Source organism: Macrotis lagotis, chromosome X (genome assembly GCF_037893015.1).
Source record: "Macrotis lagotis isolate mMagLag1 chromosome X, bilby.v1.9.chrom.fasta, whole genome shotgun sequence".
NCBI lineage: Eukaryota > Metazoa > Chordata > Mammalia > Peramelemorphia > Peramelidae > Macrotis > Macrotis lagotis.
This window is the reverse complement of record NC_133666.1, coordinates 637436685-637458695: the sequence shown is the minus strand read 5'-3', so window position 1 is coordinate 637458695 and position 22011 is coordinate 637436685. Positions and strand designations below refer to the sequence as shown.

General features: G+C 39.1%; 1 protein-coding gene and 1 long non-coding RNA gene across 6 annotated transcripts in view; one reads left to right on the top strand and one right to left on the bottom strand.

Annotated features, from left to right (window-relative positions):
• Window positions 1–533, bottom strand: part of GATAD2A (GATA zinc finger domain containing 2A) — a 254017-nt gene extending 253484 nt beyond the window's left edge. The window contains exon 1 of one of the 2 annotated variants that reach the window (XM_074204205.1): window positions 44–533. The gene's annotated coding sequence lies outside the window, so the exon portion shown is untranslated. The remainder of the gene's footprint in view (window positions 1–43) is intronic. The other variant, XM_074204204.1, reaches the window with a different exon arrangement.
• On the top strand, window positions 463–20652 carry LOC141500760 (uncharacterized). Of its 4 annotated transcripts, none has more exons than XR_012472028.1 (4): window positions 463–1044; window positions 2455–3372; window positions 12253–12326; window positions 14051–20652. It is a non-coding gene; the product is annotated as an uncharacterized LOC141500760 (long non-coding RNA). The 4 variants fall into 4 exon arrangements; XR_012472026.1 differs by having other exon boundaries at window positions 13595–20652; XR_012472025.1 differs by having other exon boundaries at window positions 465–1044; window positions 12253–20652.
• The last annotated feature ends 1359 nt before the right edge of the window (window positions 20653–22011 follow it).

Genomic DNA, 22011 nt, shown 5'->3' with positions numbered 1-22011 from the left:
TCCCGCCGGGGCCCCCCGCGGGCGGGCCGGCCAAGTCACTCACCCGTCAGCCAAAGTTGTCTCGGAGCCTCCGGCGCGGCTCCGAAGGGCAGCGGCGGCCTGGGGCGGGCAGCCGGGAGGGCGGGACGGTCCCGGCGGCTCCTTCAGGTGGCGGCGGCGGCGGCGGCGGCCGGAGCGTGTGTCGTGCGGGCTGTGTGGGGATGAAGCCGGGGGCGCGCTTCGGGGACGCCACGCGCTGCGCGCCGCCGCCGTCCCCGTGTCGTCCACCACTCCCCCTCCCGCGGCGGGGGCGCGCGCTCCGGACAGCCCGGCCGAGGGGTGCGGAGGGACCGGGCGGGGGGAGGGAGCGGGAGGGGGCGGGAGATGCGGGAGTGAGGGAAAGGTGACCGTCCCTGGAGGGGAGCCTCCGCGACTGCACACGGAGCCGCGGAGGCGGGGGGCGGAAGGCAGGTGGGGGGGAGGGGAGAGGTTGGAAGCTGGCACCTCCTCGGGACTCCCGGTTTCTCCTCAGACTGAAATTACCCGCTTCCCAGCCCGGCTTCCCCGGTTGCTAGGCAGATTTCACCTCCCATACTTCCGGGTTTCGGTACGTGTGCCTGAGTGGCAAGGCACGCGGCCAATGAGAACGAGGCGTTTGCCCAATGGACGAGACCTACGCCCGAAGGGTGCCGAACCTGCTCAAGATCGACAGTCGTCAGCGACCAATGAGAAGCGAGCCCGACTGGCCCGACTGATCGCGCCAGAGGCCATGAAGGCCCAAGGGGCGAGAGCCGGCAAACCCGACGCGTGACGGGCGGGCAGGCCAGCCAATCGTCGGTCAGAACAGCACGCCGACCCGGTCTACGCCGGACCAATACGAGACCTCGCCCGCCGGAGAGGCGGAGTCAAGAAGAGAGCGTCAATCTCCGAGACTGAGCTCCCTTCGACCCTTGAGGGCGGCCGGTCGTCCGGGGCAAAGGGGGTTCCCTACAGTGCTCAGCAGGGGCGCCCCACCCACAATGCACCCGGAGGAGGCGAGAGCGATGTGGACTGGGAGTCGCGCGGGTGGGTGTGGGGGGAGGGGCGGGCGGTGCCGAGGGGGGTGGGGGTGGGGCGCGCGCGCGGGGTGGTGGTTGGCGCCGGCTGGGCCGAGCCCAGGCGGCCTGGGTTGGGGAGGGCCGCCGGGAAAGCCGGCAGGCTTGGCTTCTCCGCAGTCCGGGCCCAGACGATCCCGAGACTCCTCGGAGACCCCGGGACCCTCGCGTTGGGCCTCCCCAGCCCGGGGGCCCCGGGGCTCATCCCCCACCAAGCCCCTCAGCCCGGGTCTCGCCCTCGTGGGACCCTCGGCCTCCTCCTCTCTATCCCCTCCCCAGACCATCGCCTCGGCCTGGCCGCATTCGCCCCGTTCTCACCCCGTTTTTATATACCCCAAATTTCCCCCCTAACTAAACCGATCCCTTTAAACCTTGCGCGCTCCTCACACCCCCACCCTTTTCATGTCAAATCCCCTTCCCCCTCCCCTCAGGAAAGCGGAGGAGCAATTCTAAATGTTAAAAAAAAATTGGGGAAAAAACCCCCACCAGGCCCTATTATCGGGATGGGTGATGGAACCAGAATGGTGTGTGCCTTATCTCATAGTGCTACACACAAACAGGAGAAAGGGGGAGGTCCTCAGTTTCCCCATCTGTAGGAGGAGAGATTAGAGACAATAATTAAAATCCCATCGGGGTCCAACACCAGGTTCCGACAAATGTTCCGCCGAACTCAGGTCCTCTCTGTTGCGCCCAGCAGTGCTTTTGTATGCTAAGTTAGCACTTAATGTTGGTTAACTGGGGGAAGAGAGAGCCGGAGGAGCAGGAATGCTTACCGTGAGGGGCTTGGGGCTCAGGCAATAATGAAGTTTGAGAATGATAGATAGTGAAACAAGTTTTTTTCCTTGCATTCAAAGATAGTCCCTTTATGAGATAAGTAACCCCAGAGTAGTGGAAAGAGCATAGGATCTGGAGTCAAAGAACCTGGATTTTAGTTCTAGTTCCTTTGTGACTTTGGGCAGATTATTTCAGCTTTAGCCTAGGTTCACTTTGTCATTCTGCAAAATGGGGAGAAAGAGGATTCATTTAGTTGGTTTCTAAAATGATTTCTGTTTCTTTGCTCCTATGATAGTAAAAACCTAGAAAGCCAGAATTGTCTGATGATGGAAACTGTATCTCCTTCAGAAGAAACATTATGTGGTAGAAAGATGTCACAGTGATAAGAAGCCTGGGCTGATAGGATTTTTGATTTCTGATTGTTGGGTGGCTAGGTGGCACAGTGGATAGAGCACTGGCCCTGGAGTCAGGAGTACCTGAGTTCAAATCCAGCCTCAGACATTTAATAATTACCTTAGCTGGCTTGGGCAAGCCACTTAATTCCATTGCCTTGCAAAAACCTTAAAAAAAAAGGACTTCTGATTGTTCCCTTATTCTCTATTTCCAGGTTCAAATTCTGAACAACACTCTTCTCCTCTCTCTCTGGGACTCAGTTTATCCGTTTAGGCACTGGACTAGAATGATGGTCTTTTAAGACCTTTTTTATCCCTTCTGACTGAAGTTATATGATTCCTAATATTTTTGCCCCAACAATGGAAGAAAAATAATAGGACTTCATGAAGTCTTTTGAGAACTTAAAAACTCTTTGAAACCTCTCAGGCAGCAGCAGAACTCTTACAATAAAACTGAAGTACTTAACCATGTCCAACCGAGCCTCTACCTACTCATACATACCCAAGACTGTGGAAGAGGGTGAAAGACCCTTGGCTAGAGTAGTTAAAACAAAAGTGACCCAAATTAAACCTAAGGCAACAGAGCTTAGGAGATGGGGTCAGTGAGGTTGAGTTAGGTCTTCTTTTGACATTTTCCAGATAATCTCCTAGAAATGTCATTCAGAGCAACAAACAGGTAGCTGCTGTGTGTAATCTTTTCTACCTGGGAGAAACTGAGAATTCCTTTAAGAAATAGGACTTGATCAGGCAGAAATGAGGGAATGGGAAAAATGTAGTTCCATCCAGTTACAGGAGGTTGATAAACAAATGAGAGAGCAGGATCAGATTGGAGAGAAGTAGACTATTTTTGCCTTTGATTTCCTAAAAGCAGAAACATTAAAGTAAATGATGGTCTAAGGTATCCCCTTAGATCTTAAGCATGGTAGGAAAAATCACACATTCAGATTGAACAAAGCCTCCCATCTGGTCAGGTGAATTCTGGGAGAATCTGAATCAGATGTCATCTGGTGAAGAATAGGCTCTCGGCTCCAGGACCAGCACAGTACCAAGATGGATGATGGGAATCAGACTTCTGGCATGAAGAAGGAAAAGAAGGGTCTATGCCCTATGTAGGGATGTTTTTTCCTTTCCATGTGAGTAATGATTACATCTTACATCAAGGCGTGCCCCTTCCCGGGTCTGGGAACACATCTGGGCAAACTGGCTAAGTGACATTCATATCCAAATAGGGAAATGGGAACAGAGCCAAGAAGCCTTCACTGACAGCAGTGGAGGAGGGGCCTCAATGGTGTCAGAGAGAATGGGGGTGGGGGAGTGCAGACCAGAAGAGGGACCTCATGTTGCTTTTGTGACCTTGGATTCTATAGGAAATACCACTTCTAGGGGAAGTGGGCTGGAGCAAAATAACCAAGTAATATCAACAGAAAAAGTGTGCATGTAGTTTTTAGAACAGAAAGCTATGTAATGTCATTAAATGAGAGTAACAGTTCAGGTGTGCAAAACAGTCATCCAGGTCTGGCTTCCTCTGTAGGGTTAACACCCCTCCACCATCATACTTAGTTGCCTCTTCAAATTATTTTAAAGCATAATTTGGTTTTCCCAAACACTTTGAGACCCTCAGATGCATATTAGTAATTCTCTGAAACCTGTGCCAGTTGTAAAGGTTATAGCAGATCCTGTAGGGAAAGGGTGATTTGTCTTTTTTTTTTCCTTAAAGACCCTGAAATCTAAAAGCACTCAGAACCTTAGAAACAACCAAAGTCCAAATAAGTAGTCTTGCTTTCTCAGGGCAATCTTAAATATTAAATTAGACTAAGGTGGTATTGGGGAGTGAAATTTAGTAGATTTTTATCAGTTTAAATGATGACTGGAGTAGGAAGATCATGGAATATAAACCTAATGTAAGACCTCAATAAGAAATAATTATTTGGCACCAATAAGAAATAATTATTTGGGTATCCTTAAGCCAAAATCAATGTATGATCACCAAGAGAATCACTCCTTGTCCATAAAATAGGTACACTGTATAAGTTGTTTGTTCTGAGAATGTCCTTCCCCATTCCCAGAGAGGGTAAAATGTAAGAGGTCAGTTTAAAGAAAGAATTCATCTTTTATGGTCCAGAGTGAAGTGTTATTTTTTTTTTGTATCTACTTTGAAATGGGGAGAAGGAATATTGGAGAATGAGAAAGAAAAATTTGAACTCTTTTTTTCTAATTCACTGTTAAACTCTGACAAATCAGTTTCATCTTGTAGAGTATTTTCTCATCTATCAAATGAGGGAATTTTATTAGTTTAAGAGTTCTTAAATTTTTGTGTTTTTTTGAAACCCTTTATCAGTCCAATGAAACCCAGAGCCACCTCAAAATAATATTTTAATGCATAAAATAAAATACATAGGATTACAAAAGATACAATTATATTGAAATAAATGTATTTTTTTTTTCAATCCAAGTTCATCCATCTGATACCTGCCCATACAACTCAGGTTAAGAATCCCTGGATTATATGATCCTTCTCATAGCCCTTCCTACCGAAAACCAACATTTTATTGTCAGTAACACTCATTTTTCATTTAATCATATATGGTACTTAATATCATTTAGTGTGTTTTTATTTTTATGTCTTCCCCTCTCAGACATCGTCATAACATCAAGTATAGCTTTGGGCATATAGAAAGTGAGACATGGGTCTCAGAGATCCTCCAACTCAGAGGCTTTCACAAATGAGTAAAACAAGGCCCAGAGAAAGAAAGTCATTTGGCCAAAGTCACACTTGGAATACAAGATTTATTCTGATTTCCCTCCATTTGATTCCAAATCCTGTGCTTTTGTCACTATATCACATTTGTCACAATGAATTGAAAAAACAATAAAGTTTGAACTGTCCAAAATTTTCTCCTTGATGTAGATAATTTAGAACTGACTAATTTGGATCTCTAAATTCAACCTGTCTTACTTAGAGATAATGATTACGTGCCATCCACAGATTCTTCAAAGTTGTTAAATAGATCCAAAAGTTAAGTCTGATACACTTAAACCAATAGCATGCTTCCCTAAAACTCCTCTCTATTATTGTTAATAAAGATCTGCTGGCTTCCATCACTATATCTTTCTCTTTGGTGGACTTAAAGACGTTTCTCGAGAGTTGTATTATACTTGTATTCAGTGGCATTTGAATGATATTTATGATTTAGTAAAAGAAATTTACATTCTCACAGTTAGAATCATCTCTTATAAACCTTTCCTGACTTCCATTTTAAGCCTGTTCTGGTCATTATGCTGTTAAATGACCATGTAGATCCACATAGCTCCCCCTACCTTCCTGGCTTTGACCCAAACAGGAGCCCAAGCTTTCCTCTTTCCAGAACTGCCTCTTTCATTTCCTCAGTTCAAGTATTCTTGCCAGTATTAAAAATGTAAAGAGTGAACCCATCACCATTAAAGATAAAATTAAAGCACCTATTAAAATTAAAGAATTATTAAAGAACTATTTTGTCTAATTATGTGCTAAGAAATCTGACAATTTAAGTGAAATGGATATTTACAAAAATATAAATTACCCAGATTAACAGAAAAGAAAGAGAATACTTAAATAATACCATTTTAGAAATTGAATAAGCTTTCAATGAACTTCCCAAAATTCCTTAGAACCAGATGGATTCATAAGTAAATTCTACCAAATATTTAAAGAACAGCTAATAACAATACTATATAAACTTTATTAGGGAAAGAAAGAATCCTACCAAATTCCTTTCATAACACAAATATTGTGTTGATACCTAATCCAGGAAAAATGAAAACAGAAAAAAAATATAGACCAATTTTCCTAAGGAATATTGATGTAAAAATTTTTTAAAATACTAGCAAGGAGATTATAATAAATCACAAAGATCATACACTGACCAGGTAGAATTTATACTAGGAATTTAGGAATGGTTCAATATTGGGAAAACTCAGCATCATTGATCATTTCAATAACAAAACCAACAAAAATCATATGATGTAGAAAATATAGATGTAGAAAAGGCTTTTGACAAAATATAACTGATTTCTATCAAAACTAGAAGACATAGGTATAGATGAAACTTTCCTTAAAATGGTAAGTAGCTAAGACCATCAGCAAGCATTACCTGTGATGGTGATAAACTAGAAACCTTCCCAATGAAATAGGGTGAAGCAAGAATACCCCTTATCACTGCTGTTCAATGCTACACTCAAAATACTAGTTATAGCAATAAGAAAAAGAATTAGAAGCAATAAGAATAAAGCAACGAGGAAATAAGACTATCATCCTTTGTAGATAACATACTTCAAGAATCCAGAGCATCAACTAAAAAAAACTGGTTGAAATAACTTCAGCAAATTTCCAGAATATAAAATAAAACCACATAAGTCAACATTTCTATATATCGCCAACAAAGTCCAACAGCCAGAGATAGAAAAATTCCACTTAAAATGACTAGACAATAAAAAGTACTTGGGAGGGGTACCTACCTGCCAAAATAAACCCCAAAACCATAACATAATTTCAAAACATTTTTCACATAGATCTGAACAATTGGAAAAATGATTATTCATGAGCAGGCCAAGCTTAAAAATGAGTTTTATCTAAATTTACTTTCAGTGTCATACCAATAAGATTACCAAAAAGTTTTTATAGATCCAGAAAAAATTCATCTGGAATAACAAAAGTTCAAGAATATCGAGGGATTTTTTTTTTAATATGAAGGAAGTAACCTTCCGGATCTTGAATTGTATTATGAAGCAGTAATTTTCAATCTGGCTCTGGCTAAGAGATAAAGTGGTCGAACAGTAGAATAGACCTGTGTTCCCAATACATAGCAGGTAGTAATGGTAGGTAGAGTTGGTTTTTGACAAACCCAAAGAATCCAGCTTTTGGGTTGAAAAGTCACTATTTGACTGAAAATAGGAAAACAATTTGGCAGAAATTAGTGTAGACCAATATCTTGCAGTGTATACCAAAATATGTCAAAATAGGTACATGATTTAGACATAAAGGGAGATATTGTAAACAAATTAGGGAAACATGGAATAGTTCACCTATCAAACATAAGGATAAAGGTAAAATCTCTGGTCAAACAAGAAACAGCAAAATTTTTATTACATTAAAAGTTTTTTTGGGGGGGGTGCATGAACAAAAATAATGCAGCCAAGATTAAAAAGGAAAACTAGAGGAAATAATTTGCAACAAGTTTCTCAGGTAGAGAAACACTCATTTTTCAAATAGAACTGAGTCAAAATTTATAAGAATATGAGTCATTCCCCAGCTGATAAATGGTCAAAGGATACTGGCAATTTTCAAATAACTCAAGGCTATAGTCATATGAAAATCATTATTGATTGGAAATATAAACATTAAAACATATGACAAAGTGCACATGACAGAAAAGGAAAGAGACAAACCTTGGAGGGGATGTGGGAAAACTGGACACTAATGAATGTATTGTTGATGTAGTTAAGAATTTATTCAACCATTATGGTGAGCAATCTGGAATTATATCCAAAGGGCTAGAATACTATTTGACCAAGCAATACCACTACTAGGTCTACATCACCCCCCCCATTTTTTTTAAAGGATTGATATGAACACAATTTATAGCAGCTCTTTTCCTGGTAGCAAAGAATTGGAAACTGAAGGAATGTCCCTCAATTGAGGAATAGCCAAACATGTTGTGGTATATGATTGTTATGTGCTATTAAAAAAATTATGAAGTGGATGATTTTCAGAAGAACCTGGGGTAACTTATATGAATTGATAGAAAAGTGAAGTGAACAGAACCAGGAGAACACATTAACAGCAATATTGTATGATGATCAACTGTAAATGACTTAGCTATTCTCAGCAATACAATGATCCAAGACAATTTTGAAGGATTAAAATGCTATCCATCTCCAGAGAAAGAACTGATGAATACTTAATGAAGACTGAAGTTTTTTACTTTTTTTTGTGGTTTGTTTGAGGTTTTTTTTTTTTTGGTCTGTATTTTCTTTCACAAGAAGACTAACATGGAAATATGTTTTGCATGACTGCATATGTACAACCTTATGTCAAACTGCCATCTCAGGTAAGGGAAGGAGGAAGGAAAGGAAAATTTGGCATTCAAAATCTTTTTAAAAATGTTTTTATATGTAATTGAAAACAAATTTTTCTCAAATAAATTCAAGTACTCTTGCTAGCCTTGGTCTTTTTTTCCATTCAATAATAGCTTCCAATTTTTTTTCAATTGGTGACTTGAAGACAAACACAGGAACATTTCCATGTGGTGACCTATTTCAGCACCATTCTTAGAATAGATTCTTAACCACCTAATTCTGGGGATAGCTAAATAGTTAATGCTTTTACCCTAAAAGTCCATTTTATTATTATTATTATTATTACAATCCAAGCATTTCCTGCTTAATGATTCTCAAAATGAGGAGTGGGAGGGGGCCTAAATTTTGAAGCCTGAGGGCTAGGATGTAAATTTTAGTATCTATTTACTTTGAAAACTTGCAATGATTCATCAAGTTTTAATAACCAATAACTTGTCTTTTCTGGTGAGTGGAAAAAGTTCTGGTCTTGGAGTCAGAAGACCTACTAGGTTTAAGTCCAGCTTTAATACTTCCCATTTGTATAGCTGAACCACAGTTTCCTTATCCATAAAATAGGAAAAATAATATTTACCCTCTCATATTACAGGGTTGTATGAGAAAAGCACATTGAAAATTGTCTAGTGAGGTAGCTAGGTGTCTCATTGGGGCCGCTAGGTGGCGCAATGGACAGAGCACTGGCCCTGGAGTCAGGAGTACCTGAGTTCAAATGTGACCTCAGTCACTTAATAATTATCTAGCTGTGTGGCCTTGGGCAAGCCACTTAACCCCGTTGCCTTACAAAAAAAAAAAAAGAAATAAAACTTCTAGTGCCATCTGTAAGTAGAAGTTATTTGGTCCTGTAACCTAGGATAGGTTTTATCAAAATGTTAACTATGATAAAAAGACATTGGGTCATTCAAGAGGAAGTGAAATAATTCAGTTTCAATTCGGGAAGCATTTATTAGCACTAATAGTGTACAATTCACTAGATAAAACACCAAACATGAAAAATACACCCCACCCTCAAAGAACTAACATTCTGTTTGAATTTTTTCATTCAAGACTTTTAATAAATACAATGCCCTATGATAAAAAGTTTTGTTTTCAAAGCACCTTTCACAAAAACCCTGGGAGGAAGGGAGTAGGAATATTTTCTCCACTTTAAAAGTGAACTATTGAGACTCTGAGGCTAAATGATGGACCCACAATAGCTGAGGCAAGATTTCAATCTGTCCGATAAGACATGGTGTCTACTTCATGCAAGACATTTTTGTTAAAAACAGGAGATACTGCCTTGCCCCCCCCCCAAATATGCCATCAGTTCCTGCTCTTAAAGAATATGCAATCTAATAAGGGGAAATGGTTTCTATACAAATAAGCATGATGTAAGGGAAAGTGAGATAAGTACAAAGAGAAGCTAGAGGCAAAGATCTCAGAAATTTGAGAAAGGACAAATCACTTCAGGGAGGGAGATGGAAGATTGGGAAGCTTTCATGGAAGAAGGAGCACCTGACTTGGGCTTTAAGGAAGGGAGAGGGGTTTCATATGAAGATAATCTGTTCAAGGAAGAACAGATGAGCAAAAGGCCTACTATGTGTACTGCAGTGTGCTAAGTGAGAAATGAATCAGACTACAGAATACTTTGCATCAAGATGAGAAAGAAATTTTCAAAGTTAAAATGAATTGGAAGTAAATATGATGTCCTGAAAAGACCACCAGATCTAGCTATTCTAGAATGCAATTTGGAGCTATACTACAAAAGTCACTCAACTATACACAACATTTTGCCCAGTAATTCTACTGAACATATTCCCACAAGGAGGTACAGACAAGGAACAGTCATACCTATACAAAAATACTAGCAACCATATTTTTTTTCCCAAAATTCAAGAAATCTTTTATTGATTATTTTTTAAGTCATTTATGCCATGAATTCATAGGGGATTGGTTCCAACAGCTCAGGTTCCTTGCCATTGGTTCTCACAAAGTGTGCTTCTCTGGGTGGAGCAGGCTGACGTTTTAGTTAAACCCAAGTGCCTTTTTCTTTGGCTTCTTTCTTCTTCTGATCATTTTCCTTTACTCCCTTCAGGAAGCTATCTCTGCTCTTAGAATGCTTAATATGCTCAATACACACATTAATTCTCTTGGCTAGAGTCTTGCCCTTAACCTGTTTGTTTACAACAATGCCTACAGCATGCTGTGTAACATTATAGACTCGTCCAGTCTTGCCATGGTAACATTTGTGGGGCATTCCTTGCTGAACTGTGCCCATACCCTTGATATCTACAATATCACCTTTCTTGTATATGCGCATATATGTAGCCAGAGGGATGACACCATATTAGAAAACATGTATCAAGTCCCTCTCCTTTTTCCTTTTGTGTTTGTCATTTTGGCAACTCACTGGAATGTGGCAGAGCCAGCGGAAAGCCATATTTTTTATGGTAACAAAAAAAATTGGAAAAACATGCCCATCAACTGGGAAATGATCACAAACTGTAGTATATAAACATGATAGAATATCATTGTATATAAAATACCAGGAAGAATTTAAAGAAGTTTGGGGAGATTTGTGTTAGCTGACAAAATAATCAGAAAATAGTTTACACTTCTAGGAAAATAGTTTACACAATGACAACTAAAAGAGAAACAGCATTGAAGGCCATCAAAACTGATGTTAGGTGGCATGGTAAATGGAACAGGAGCCCTGAAGTCAGGAGGACCTGAATTCCAATCCAGCCTCAGACACTTCATATTTACCTAGCTGTGTGACCTTGGATAAGCTACTTATTCCCCCATTGCCTTGTAAAAAACAAAGCAAAAAAACTGATTTATGGCAGTAACCAATATTGACTTCAGGAGACTGCTCATGAAATAGGAATTTCTTCTCTCAGCAAAGAAGTGGTAAGCCATGCAGGCAGAATGAGATATGTATAGACTTGGCTTTTGTTTGTCTATTCTCCATTGTTGCAGGGTGGATGGTGTATAGTTTGTGAATGTCAGCACTGGAAATGACAACCACTACTGGTTTTAGATTCAACTGACCTGACTTCTGTTTCTAGATCTGCCACTTATTGAGTGATCTTTGAAAAATCACTTGGAATCATCTGAGTCACAATTCTCCCATCTGTAAAATGAGAATTAGTTTCCTACTTACATAGGCTCACAGGAGAGTTGTGAACAATAATAGAACTCTTTTCTATAGCATTTTATTATAAAAGCACTTTCTTTGCAACCCTGTGGCCCATTTTACATGTGAAGAAACCCTCAAAGACTTGAACTGATTGCCCAAGGTTTTATGCCTATTCTGTAGTCTGTACCCCAGATGTAATTTTCAGATTACAAACATTAGTCATATGAAATGCTTCATCCACTTTGATCACAAGTTTTGAGATTTGAGTTACCATCTAGATATGGAGCTTAGCCCTCTTCATACAGGGTTACTTAAGAAAAAAATTTGGCCTATTTTGCTAATCAAAGATTTTTAAGATCAAGATTTTTTAAAAAAAATCACTCCCTTAAGTAATAATTATCTGTTTATATGTTAACTTCTCACCCATTATCCAGATAGAGTGGCAGTTCCTTTTGTTTTTATATCCTTAACAACTAGCAGTTAATAAAAATTTATTATATTGGATTATTGAAAATGTCATTGAGTAACTTTAAGTTCTAGTGGTATGAAACTAAAAAAATAGCATTAATATTTAGAATTTCTGTATCATGTACTAACTAATTTAAAGCACATCATGTGTTGTGGTGATATCCTGCTAAATAGGATCAGGAACAATAACTTGTGCATAAGGATCTCACCAGGCCACATTTGACTTAAAAAAACAAATCACGCTATCGACATATTCTTTTTTCAGTTACTATATAAACACAATGAAAAATAATAGGAACTATATTTTCATCTTTTTCAGGTTATGCTTGGGAGTTTTTTAGGCTATGTCTTTGACACTTCAGATGTACAAGAACACTTTGATGCCTTGGTCAGGTAAGCAGGCAACAGTTTGTTTTACTCCAGGGAGAAAACTGATTAGTCACTCTCATGAAGTAGAAAAGAACACTGGTCTGAGAGTTCATAAACCTGAATTTTCCTCCTACTCCTATCACTAACTTATGGCAAATCCCTTCTCCTCTGCAGACCTTGATTTCTTTCTGTGGAAAATAAAGGATTTGGACTAGAGTTCTAAAATCTTGCAACTTAGAAGACAGTTTGATTGTTATTACTCATGAAATGAATTTTGTCATAGGATCCAGGAGTCTGATTCTCATTTAAAGGTCTTATTAATTATAAAACTTCACAATCACTTGAGAATGGCAAAAGATGAAAGAGTACTGCCCTAGGAAGTCAGAAGACTTATTTGCAAACTTAAAATGCTATGTGAATGTTAGCTCACTTGTCCATTAATTAAAGTTCAGCACTTCCATTAACTTGTTATGCAACCATGGGCAAGTCAAAACTCTGAGCCTCAGTTTCTTCATCTGTAAAATAAGGATAATTGGATCCCAGATACCTACCTCCCTTGTGTCCCAGACACCAAATTAAGTAATAATGCATATAAAGTGATTGGAAAAACCTCAAAACACTTTAAATATGTCATCTGTCTTTTTAGTACTATTTCCTAGATTTTATGCTCCAGCAAAACCAAACCATTCGCTGTCCCCACATTTTATCCTGTCTCTTTTCATTTTCATCCCCTTCCCATTTCTAATGGCTAGCATCCTTCCCTTCCTTTGAGGTTTAGTTCAGATAGTAGCCACTTAGTAGTTACTCTATCATCCTTCCCGATTTTCCACCTACCCCCAATAGAAGGGATTCTTTCCTTGCACAATCCTTCTGTTTGCCCTCCCTTTATTCTCTAATTTTAATACTGCTCCATTCTCTGAACTGGATTGTAAGCTCTTTGAGGTCAGTAACTAACATGTTTGTAGCCCCAGTAGGAGACCAGCTGCAAGCAATAGATGTTTAATATTATTAAATCACAGATTTATCCAAAGGAAGTGTTTTGTCTGTAGTAAAACACTACATATTGGAAGGGATATGGGAAATCTGGGACACTAATACATTGTTGATGGAGCTGTGAACTCATCCAAACTTTCTGGAGAGTAATCTGGAATTATGCCCAAAGGGCAATAAAAATGTGCATACCCTTTGAGATCCAGCAATACCACTGCTAAGTCAGTCATACAGTGAAGAGATCATACAAAAGGGTAAAAACATCACTTGTACAAAAATATTCATAGCAGCCCTGTTTGTAGGAGCAAAGAATTGGAAATCAAGTGAATGTCCATCAATTGGGGAATGGCTGAACAAATTATGGTATAATGTATGTTATGGAACACTATTCTATTAGAAACCAAGAAGGATGGGAATTCAGAGAAGCCTGGCAGGATTTGCATGAACTGATCTTGACTGAGATGAGCAGAACCAGAAGAACATTGTACACTCTAACAGCAACATGGGGATGATGATCTACCTTAATGGACTTGCTCATTCCATCAATGCAAAAATCAGGGACAATTTTAGAATACCTGTGGCAGAGAATACCATCTGTATCCAGAGAAAGATTTATGGAGTCTAAACAAAGACAAAAGTCTTTTACCTTCAGTTTTTTTTAATAGTGTCTTATGTACTACATAATTTTGCTATCTCTAATATTTTCTCCTCAAGGATATGATTTCTCTCTTAACACATTCAATTTCTTTTTCTTTTAGGTTTTTTCAAGGTAAATGGGGTTAAGTGGCTTGCCCAAGGCCACATAGCTAGGTAATTATTAAGTGTCTGAAGCTGGATTTGAACTCAGGTACTCCTGACTCCAGGGCCAGTGCTCCATCCACGGCGCCACCTAGCCATCCCTCAACACATTCAATTTCAATCAATGTATAGAATGGAAACAAACAAAAAAAAAACACTACATAAATTACAGTTTTTAAGGTATTTGAAGAGAACAATCAATTATGCCTCTCCTAACTCTTCTCTTTCAAGCTTCCCCTATATTTTAATTTACTTGCAAGGGAATAGGAGAAATGTTAACCCATCCTCTACCATTCCCATGAATAGTGGATGCTCCCTGCCTACAGAAATGTACAGTTTACAGAGTTCTCCCTTCTTATATTACTTGATTTCAGTGTTGCCCCCCCATGAAAGAGGAACTGGGGCCCAGACCTGACCAAAAAATAAAGTAATCCAATTACAAAGCTGCTCCTCAAACCCACATCTCTATGTTTGATGCTATTTGCCTTCCTTCTATCACACCCTTCTGACTTTGGAGGAAATGAATGAATTAATGTCATCTCAAGCTTGAAGAATCCCATTGAATTATGATTAATTGTAAGTAACAATTTCAATTCCAGAGACGAGATGATAAAAACAGAGGTAAGGGATGGAGGGTATGACATGTTGCATACACTGTCAGAAACAATGGCTATGTCAGTTCATTTTGCTTCATTATTTAATAGTTTAAGGGAATTATGTGAAAAAATTATTGTGGTGTACAAAAAAAAGGCATGAGCAAAACTTTTAGAAAAAGAAAAAGCCTCCCTCCCCAATTTTTTTGTTGATTCCTAAGTATTAACTCATCCAGACCAAACCAGATGTACCAACCAGATATAAAGTTCAGAATCAGCATTCTTACCTGAGAGTAGATCTACTTTTTTTTAAAGGTTTTTGCAAGGCAAATGGAGTTAAGTGGCTTGCCCAAGGCCACACAGCTAGGTAATTCTTAAATATCTGAGACTGGATTTGAACTCCTGACTCCAGGGCCAGTGCTTTATCCACTGCACCTGACTCCAGGGCCGGTGCTTTATCCACTGCACCACCTAGCCACCACCTAGTCGCCCCTAGATCTACCTTTCTTGAGATTTGCTTTGTAAAGACTAGCTCTGACTTTTTTCTTGACACTTTACAGGACTCCTTGCTGGTTTCATGCATGCTTACAGTAGGTCATACCTTACTTTAGTAGTCCTAAACTCAATTCACTGTTAAGTCCTCATAATGTTGAGGAAGTAGTTTCAGCAGGAGTAGCCTGCTGGTTTAATAAGCAAGATCCCAACCAATCCAAGGCACCACCATGAGAGAAACATGAAGACACCCTTCATACCTCTGACACTGCTTTGCAGAAAGTTCCATAGTGCCACCTTGTGGGAGTTGCAAAAATGCAAACTGGCTATAGAAAATCTGGAACTTGGAAAAATTATCCGAGAGAATGCAAATACATATTCTTGTTTTCATTTGGTAGAGGATGCTTATGATCACATAGAATCAGTGGTGGAAGTTAGGACTAGATCATAATTATATGTATTCCTCAAGGTAAGGGGTGTTTAGGATATTCTTGCTGGCTGTAGTTCTCCCCAGATCCTTGTCCCCATCCCTAGCAAGACTTTTCTCTCTCCACACAACTATTTCTAGATTCCTATTAGTCTACAGTTTTACTTGTAATTCTAAGCTCACCTAAAAGTGAACCAGACAAAGGATATGCAAAGGCAATTTACAGATGAGATCAAAGCAATCCATAGTCACATGAAAAATTGCTCAAAATCATTACTTATTAAAGAAATGCAAATTAAAGCTTCCCTGAGGTACCACCTCACACCTCTCAGACTGGCCAATATGACCAGAAAGGATAATGATCATTGTTGGAAGGGTTGGGGGAAATCTGGAACACTATTGCATTGTTGGTGGAGCTGTGAAATCATCCAACCTTTCTGGAGAGCAATTTGGAACTATACCCAAAGGGCAACAAAAATGTGCATACCCTTTGATCCAGCAATATCACTACTGGGTCTATAACCTGAAGAGATGATGAAAAGGGGTAAAAATATCACTTGTACAAAAATATTCATAGCAGCCCTGTTTGTGGTGGCAAAGAATTGGAAATCAAATAAATGTCCTTCAATTGGGGAATGGCTTAGCAAAGTGTAGTATATGTATGTCATGGAACACTATTGTTCTATCAGAAATCAGGAAGGATGGGATTTCAGAGAAGCCTGGAAAGACTTGCATGAACTGATGCTGATCGAGATGAACAGAACCAGAAAAACACTGTATACCCTAACAGCAACATGGAGGTGATGTTCAACCTTGATGGACTTGCTTGTTCCATCAATGCAACAATCAGGGACAATTTGGGGCTTTCTGCAATGGAGAATACCATCTGTATCCAGAGAAAGAACTATGGAGTTTGAACAAAGACCAAGGACTATTACCTTTAATTTAGGAAAAAAGAACTGATATCTTAATTGTCTATCTTGCTATCTCTTATACTTTATGTTTCTTCCTTAAGGATATGATTTTTCTCTCATCACATTCAATTTGGATCAATGTATACCATGAAAACAATGTAAAGACTAGCAAATTGCTGTGAGGGTGGGGGGAGGGAAGTAAAATTAGGGGAAAAAATGTAAAACTCAAAATAAAATCTTTTTTTTAGGTTTTTTTTTGCAAGGCAAATGGGGTTAAGTGGCTTGCCCAAGGCCACACAGCTAGGTAATTATTAAGTGTCTGAGACCAGATTTGAACCCAGGTACTCCTGACTCCAGGGCCAGTGCTTTATCCACTATGCCACTTAGCCACCCCAATAAAATCTTAAAAAAAAAAATGAACCAGAACCAGATATCTGTTGCTTACAACAAAGAAAATCTTGGCCAGTCCTTAAAAAACACTTCAAGCTCTCCAAAGAGTCTATTCTAATTAAAGATGCAAAGCAAAAAGAATCTATTCTACATTTTTGGGGTAGACCCTAGTTAAATGTATAATCTGTCCTTGAGCGCAGGAGCTCAGAAGTGTATTAGGGTTAAAGCATTTGGGTATCTACCACACTGAGTTGGACACCAAAATGGTGAGTCCCTCTGGATGTGGGCATGAGGCACCAAGTCATCTAAAGAGAGAGCTGGTTGAGCTTCCTGGCTGATCAGTGGCACTGGACAAATGTCCAGCTTGGACAAGATAAGAAAACTTAGTCTCTAAATATATATGTGTGTATCTCTTAATAAGTGTGATTTCTCTTAATAAAAATGTTTTATAGGGTCCAACATTATAAAGTTCCTCATTAAATGCTCACAATCCCATTGTAAGGGTGAGCAGGAATGAGTCATCCCACTTTCCAGGTGTTTTCATGGTTTTTATCAATGTGGTGGAGGATATGCTCCACTGAGAGTTCAAATAGAAAAGAGATTTCCTCTGCAAGGGAAAGGCTATACAAATGATGCTCTTTTATTTAACCACTCTAGATTCCTAATCATACTTCAATCTGACTTCAAGCTGCCATTCTGCACCATAAATTGACTAGACTTTACCCAACTTGTCTTCCTACCATTTCTATCACTTAACATGGGAAAAATTTAAACCTTTTGTTTTATGACATAAAGAGGATGTCATTGAAATGCCTTAGGCTCTACCCAAACACAATCTTTAATCACTTCTCTTCAAAATGCCATATGCATTGCCTCCTCCTATTAGAATGTAAACCTTTTTTTTTTTTTTAGGTTTTTGCAAGGCAGTGGGGTTAAGTGGCTTGCCCAAGGCCACACAGCTAGGTAATTATTAATTGTCTGAGGTCACATTTGAACTCAGGTACTCCTGACTCCAGGGCCAGTGCTCTTATCCACTGTGCCACCTAACCACCCCCCCCCTTTCCACTACTCTTGCAAATTGCAAACTATTGTTAGCTTTTTGTGCTAGAGACTACGCAAGCTGTTAGACTTAGAGGATAGAAACTGGACCTGTAATTCCATTAGCATAAGGAACTCATTCTATGGAATTTAAAGTCTCAAGAGAGATACCTGGAGTGACAAGCAATTTGCCCAGGGTCATATAACTAAGATTGGTAAAAGTGGGACTTGAATCCAAGTCTTTCTCATTTTGAGGCCAGCCTGCCACTGTCATAGTCTTTCATTTATTCATTCATTACTGTTTGCAAATACATTTTGCTGATTTTATTGAGAGCCTGGGACTGCAGAAAACTTTCAGGGAGATCCATAGTGGCTTTTTCAAAAACAGATTGTTTTTGCCATCCAAATTAAGAAAAGCAAAAAGGATAAAGCATGCATAGAGGCCAAATTATGGCAAGCAGTTGGTCTAGCACCCCAGTGGGAAAGTCCATTAATATATTTATCTAGAATAGGTGCTACAGATGGATAATAAGAGAAACTTGAAAAACTTCATAGTGTTTTCAATGACCCCAAGCTGTTTGGCATTACAAGAGCTAAGCATTTTAATAATAGTATTCTCCCAGTGAAACTATGTGACTACAAATTGTGGAACACCATGACCTCAGAAGAAACATAATTGCAGACAACCCAAAGTACAAAAGGAAGATACATTGTGGTTGTCAGAATATTAGCAATGATTATTTGAGAAATGTTACAAAAGATACAATCCATGTTTTGCCTGACTGGAACAGAGGATGGGGCAAAACATGTAGGGAGATAAGGTGATATTCAAAGGAAATAAAGGTCTGCATAATACAAAAAATAAAACAAAACCCAAAAACCATTTATGGTGGCAGAAAACAACCAAATATACCTCCCTCCTTTATCATTCCTTCATTCCTCTTGGGATAGAGGAAGGAGATTACTAGGGCAGGATAGTGTATACATACATTGTCAGGCAAGCTCATGATATCCAATAGTTTTCTTTGTTACAGATTTAGGGAAGGAGGTGAGAGGGAGGAGAAGGCTTAAGGAAAGCAATATGATACAATGAGGAGAGTGGTGTTATTTCCAGAAATTGAAGTGAATTTAAAACATGAATCCTTTTTTTTTAATGTTAAGGATGTTAGATGGACAGCAAGTATTTTTGTTTTTTGTTTTTATTTTTTTTAGGCAATGGGGTTAAATGGCTTGCCCAAGGCCATACAGCTAGGTAATTATTAAGTGTCTGAGGCCGGATTTGAACCCAGGTACTCCTGACTCCAGGGCTGGTGTTCTCTCCACTGTGCCACCTAGCTGCCCCTGGACAGCATGTATTACACTCATTTTCTTAAAATATCAGAAAAGCTAGATGAAATCTCCAGTGCATTGAGTGGTTCCTCTGGGGAGCTTTATGAAAATATATAAATAAGAATCTCAGTATGAAAGAGTGTCATGTCAGTAGGTTGCCATTTGTAAAAGAAGAGAGGGAGAATGCCCATAGATGAGATCAGAGATTTATTAAATAGTAACATTCATAGGCAAAACTTTTCACAGCTGTACTTCTCTAACCTGTCAGATATATAGACATGTAAATGCCACAGGTATTTCATTCCTGCTTTTCTGATGAGAAAACCAAAATTCATTAAGTCTATCTTTAAGCATTTATTAAGTGGCTACTATATGGAACAAGCATTATCCTTATTTTCAAGGAAGTCAGTCATGTGGGAGATATGCAAATAACAGTTTAGAAACAATATACAAGGTAAACTGAAGAAAAACATTAGAATTAAGGGTGTTCAAGAAAGGCTATTTGTAGAAAATGAGATTATTAACTGGATCTTTCAGAAAACCAGGAGGTAGATATAAAGAGGGCCAGAATTCCATGTATAGAGGATAGCCAGTGAAAATACAGAGTAGGAACTTGGAACATTTTGTTTAAGGAACAGCAAGAAGGTCAAAGTAACTGTGACTTGTTCAAGGTCAAAGAGATAATGAGTAGAAGGTTCAAAACTCAGTCAGTCCCAGATATCATGGGACTGATAATTACTCAATGCAAAGCTCTTTTTGTAACACCACATTGCCTCTTAAAATCAGCAAAGTAACACATTTTTCTGTACCCTTTTGATTTCCCATCATCTCCTGCCATACAAAGAGTTCTGCCACAAAAATACTGTTAGGAGTCTAGGGGCTAAGTAAGGTACTTGCCTTTCCCTGTCCTATACCAGACATGGGGTCCTTTGCCAGTTTCAATTCTAGGGAGCTGTCTCTAGAGAGATCAGGACATTTCTCTTGTATTCATTGGCTCATTAAGCTCCTTGCCCTCAGCATCCTGAGGTCAACATTACTTTTTGATCCAAGTTTAGGGTCCCCCCCAAAAATGAGAGCAAGAAAAGAGGTACTTAATGTACAGTGTAAAGCAGGTATTTAATTATTTTTTAGGTTTTTTGCAAGACAAATGGGGTTAAGTGGCTTGCCCAAGGCCACACAGCTAGGTAATTATTAAGTGTCTTAGGTTGGATTTGAACTCGGGTACTCCTGACTCCAGGGCTGACGCTCTATCCACTGTGCCACCTGGCTGCCCCAGGTATTTATTTCTAAAAAGGCAATAACCAACATAAAATATCAAAGGTCCCCACTAGTATAATTTTGCTATTTCTGTCTGTAACTCACTTAACTTCACCTTAAAGAATTTGGATGCTATACCACTTAGTGTACATGTATAATATTGATAGTATTCTTTGTCTATGGTACCTTTCAGTAAGATGTAGCTTTCTTATCTCTTTTAGTTGAATCTATTTTTACTTTTAATTTGAGATCAGGACTGCTACCCCTGATTTTTTTTAAATTTCAACTGAAGCATAATACATTCTGCTCCAGCCTTTTACATTTATTTTATGTGTATCTCTCTGTTTCAAATGTGTTTCTTATAGACAAAAATATTGTAAGATTTTGCTTTTTAATCCATTCTGCTTTCTGTTTTGTGGGAGAATTCATTCCATTCAAAGTTGATTATGATATGTATTTCCCTCCATTCTATTTTTCCCCATTTATACTTTTCTCTTTCCTTTCACCCTATCCCTCCTCATCAGTGTTTTACTTTTGACCATCATTTCCCTGAATCTGCCCTCCCTTCTATCAGCCCTCTCCTTTTTCTTTCCCCTTCCCCTCCTACTTCCCTATAGGATGAGATAAATCTCTAAATCCAACTGAGAGTGTATGTTATTTCGTCTTTGAATAAAGTGTAATGAAATTTTCAATCAATGCTCACCACTGCCCTTCTTTCCTTATACTATAAGGTCCTTTATGCCTCTTCAGGTGATGTAATTTTCATTATTCTGCCTTCCCCTTTTCCCCTTCTCCTAGTACAATCCTTTCTTTAATTCTTTGTTTTTTTTTAATAAATCAACACTTCAAAATCAACTTATATCCACACCCTCTGTCTAAATATACTCCTAAAATTCAGTTCTCAAGGGTAACAAGTATCATCGTCTTGTGTAGGGATGCAAGCAGTTTAATCTAATTGAATATTTTTTTTCTTTTCTCTTTACCTTTTAGGTTTTTTTTTTTGGCAAGGCAAATGGGGTTAAGTGGCTTGTCCAAGGCCACACAGCTAGGTAATTATTAAGTGTCTGAGACCGGATTTGAAACCAGGCGCTCCTGACTCCAAGGCCAGTGCTTTATCCACTAGGCCACCTAGCTGCCCCTTCCCTTTACCTTTTTATGTAAATCTTGAGTCTTGTATATGAAGACTGAATTTTCTGTTCAGCTCTAGGCTTTTCATCAGGAAAGTATGAAAGTCTCCTATTTTGTTGAATGTCCATCTTTTCCTCTGAAAGATTAAGCTAAATTTTGCTGGATATTTGATTCTTGGTTATAATCCAAGCTCCTTTGCCTTCTTGAATATCATATTCCAGGCCCTTTGATCCTTTAATATTGAAACTGCTAAGTTTGTGTAATCCTGACTATAACTCTATGGTATTTGAAATATTTCTTTCAGCTGCCTGCAGTATTTTCTCCTTGTACTTGTAATTCTAGAATTTGGCTAC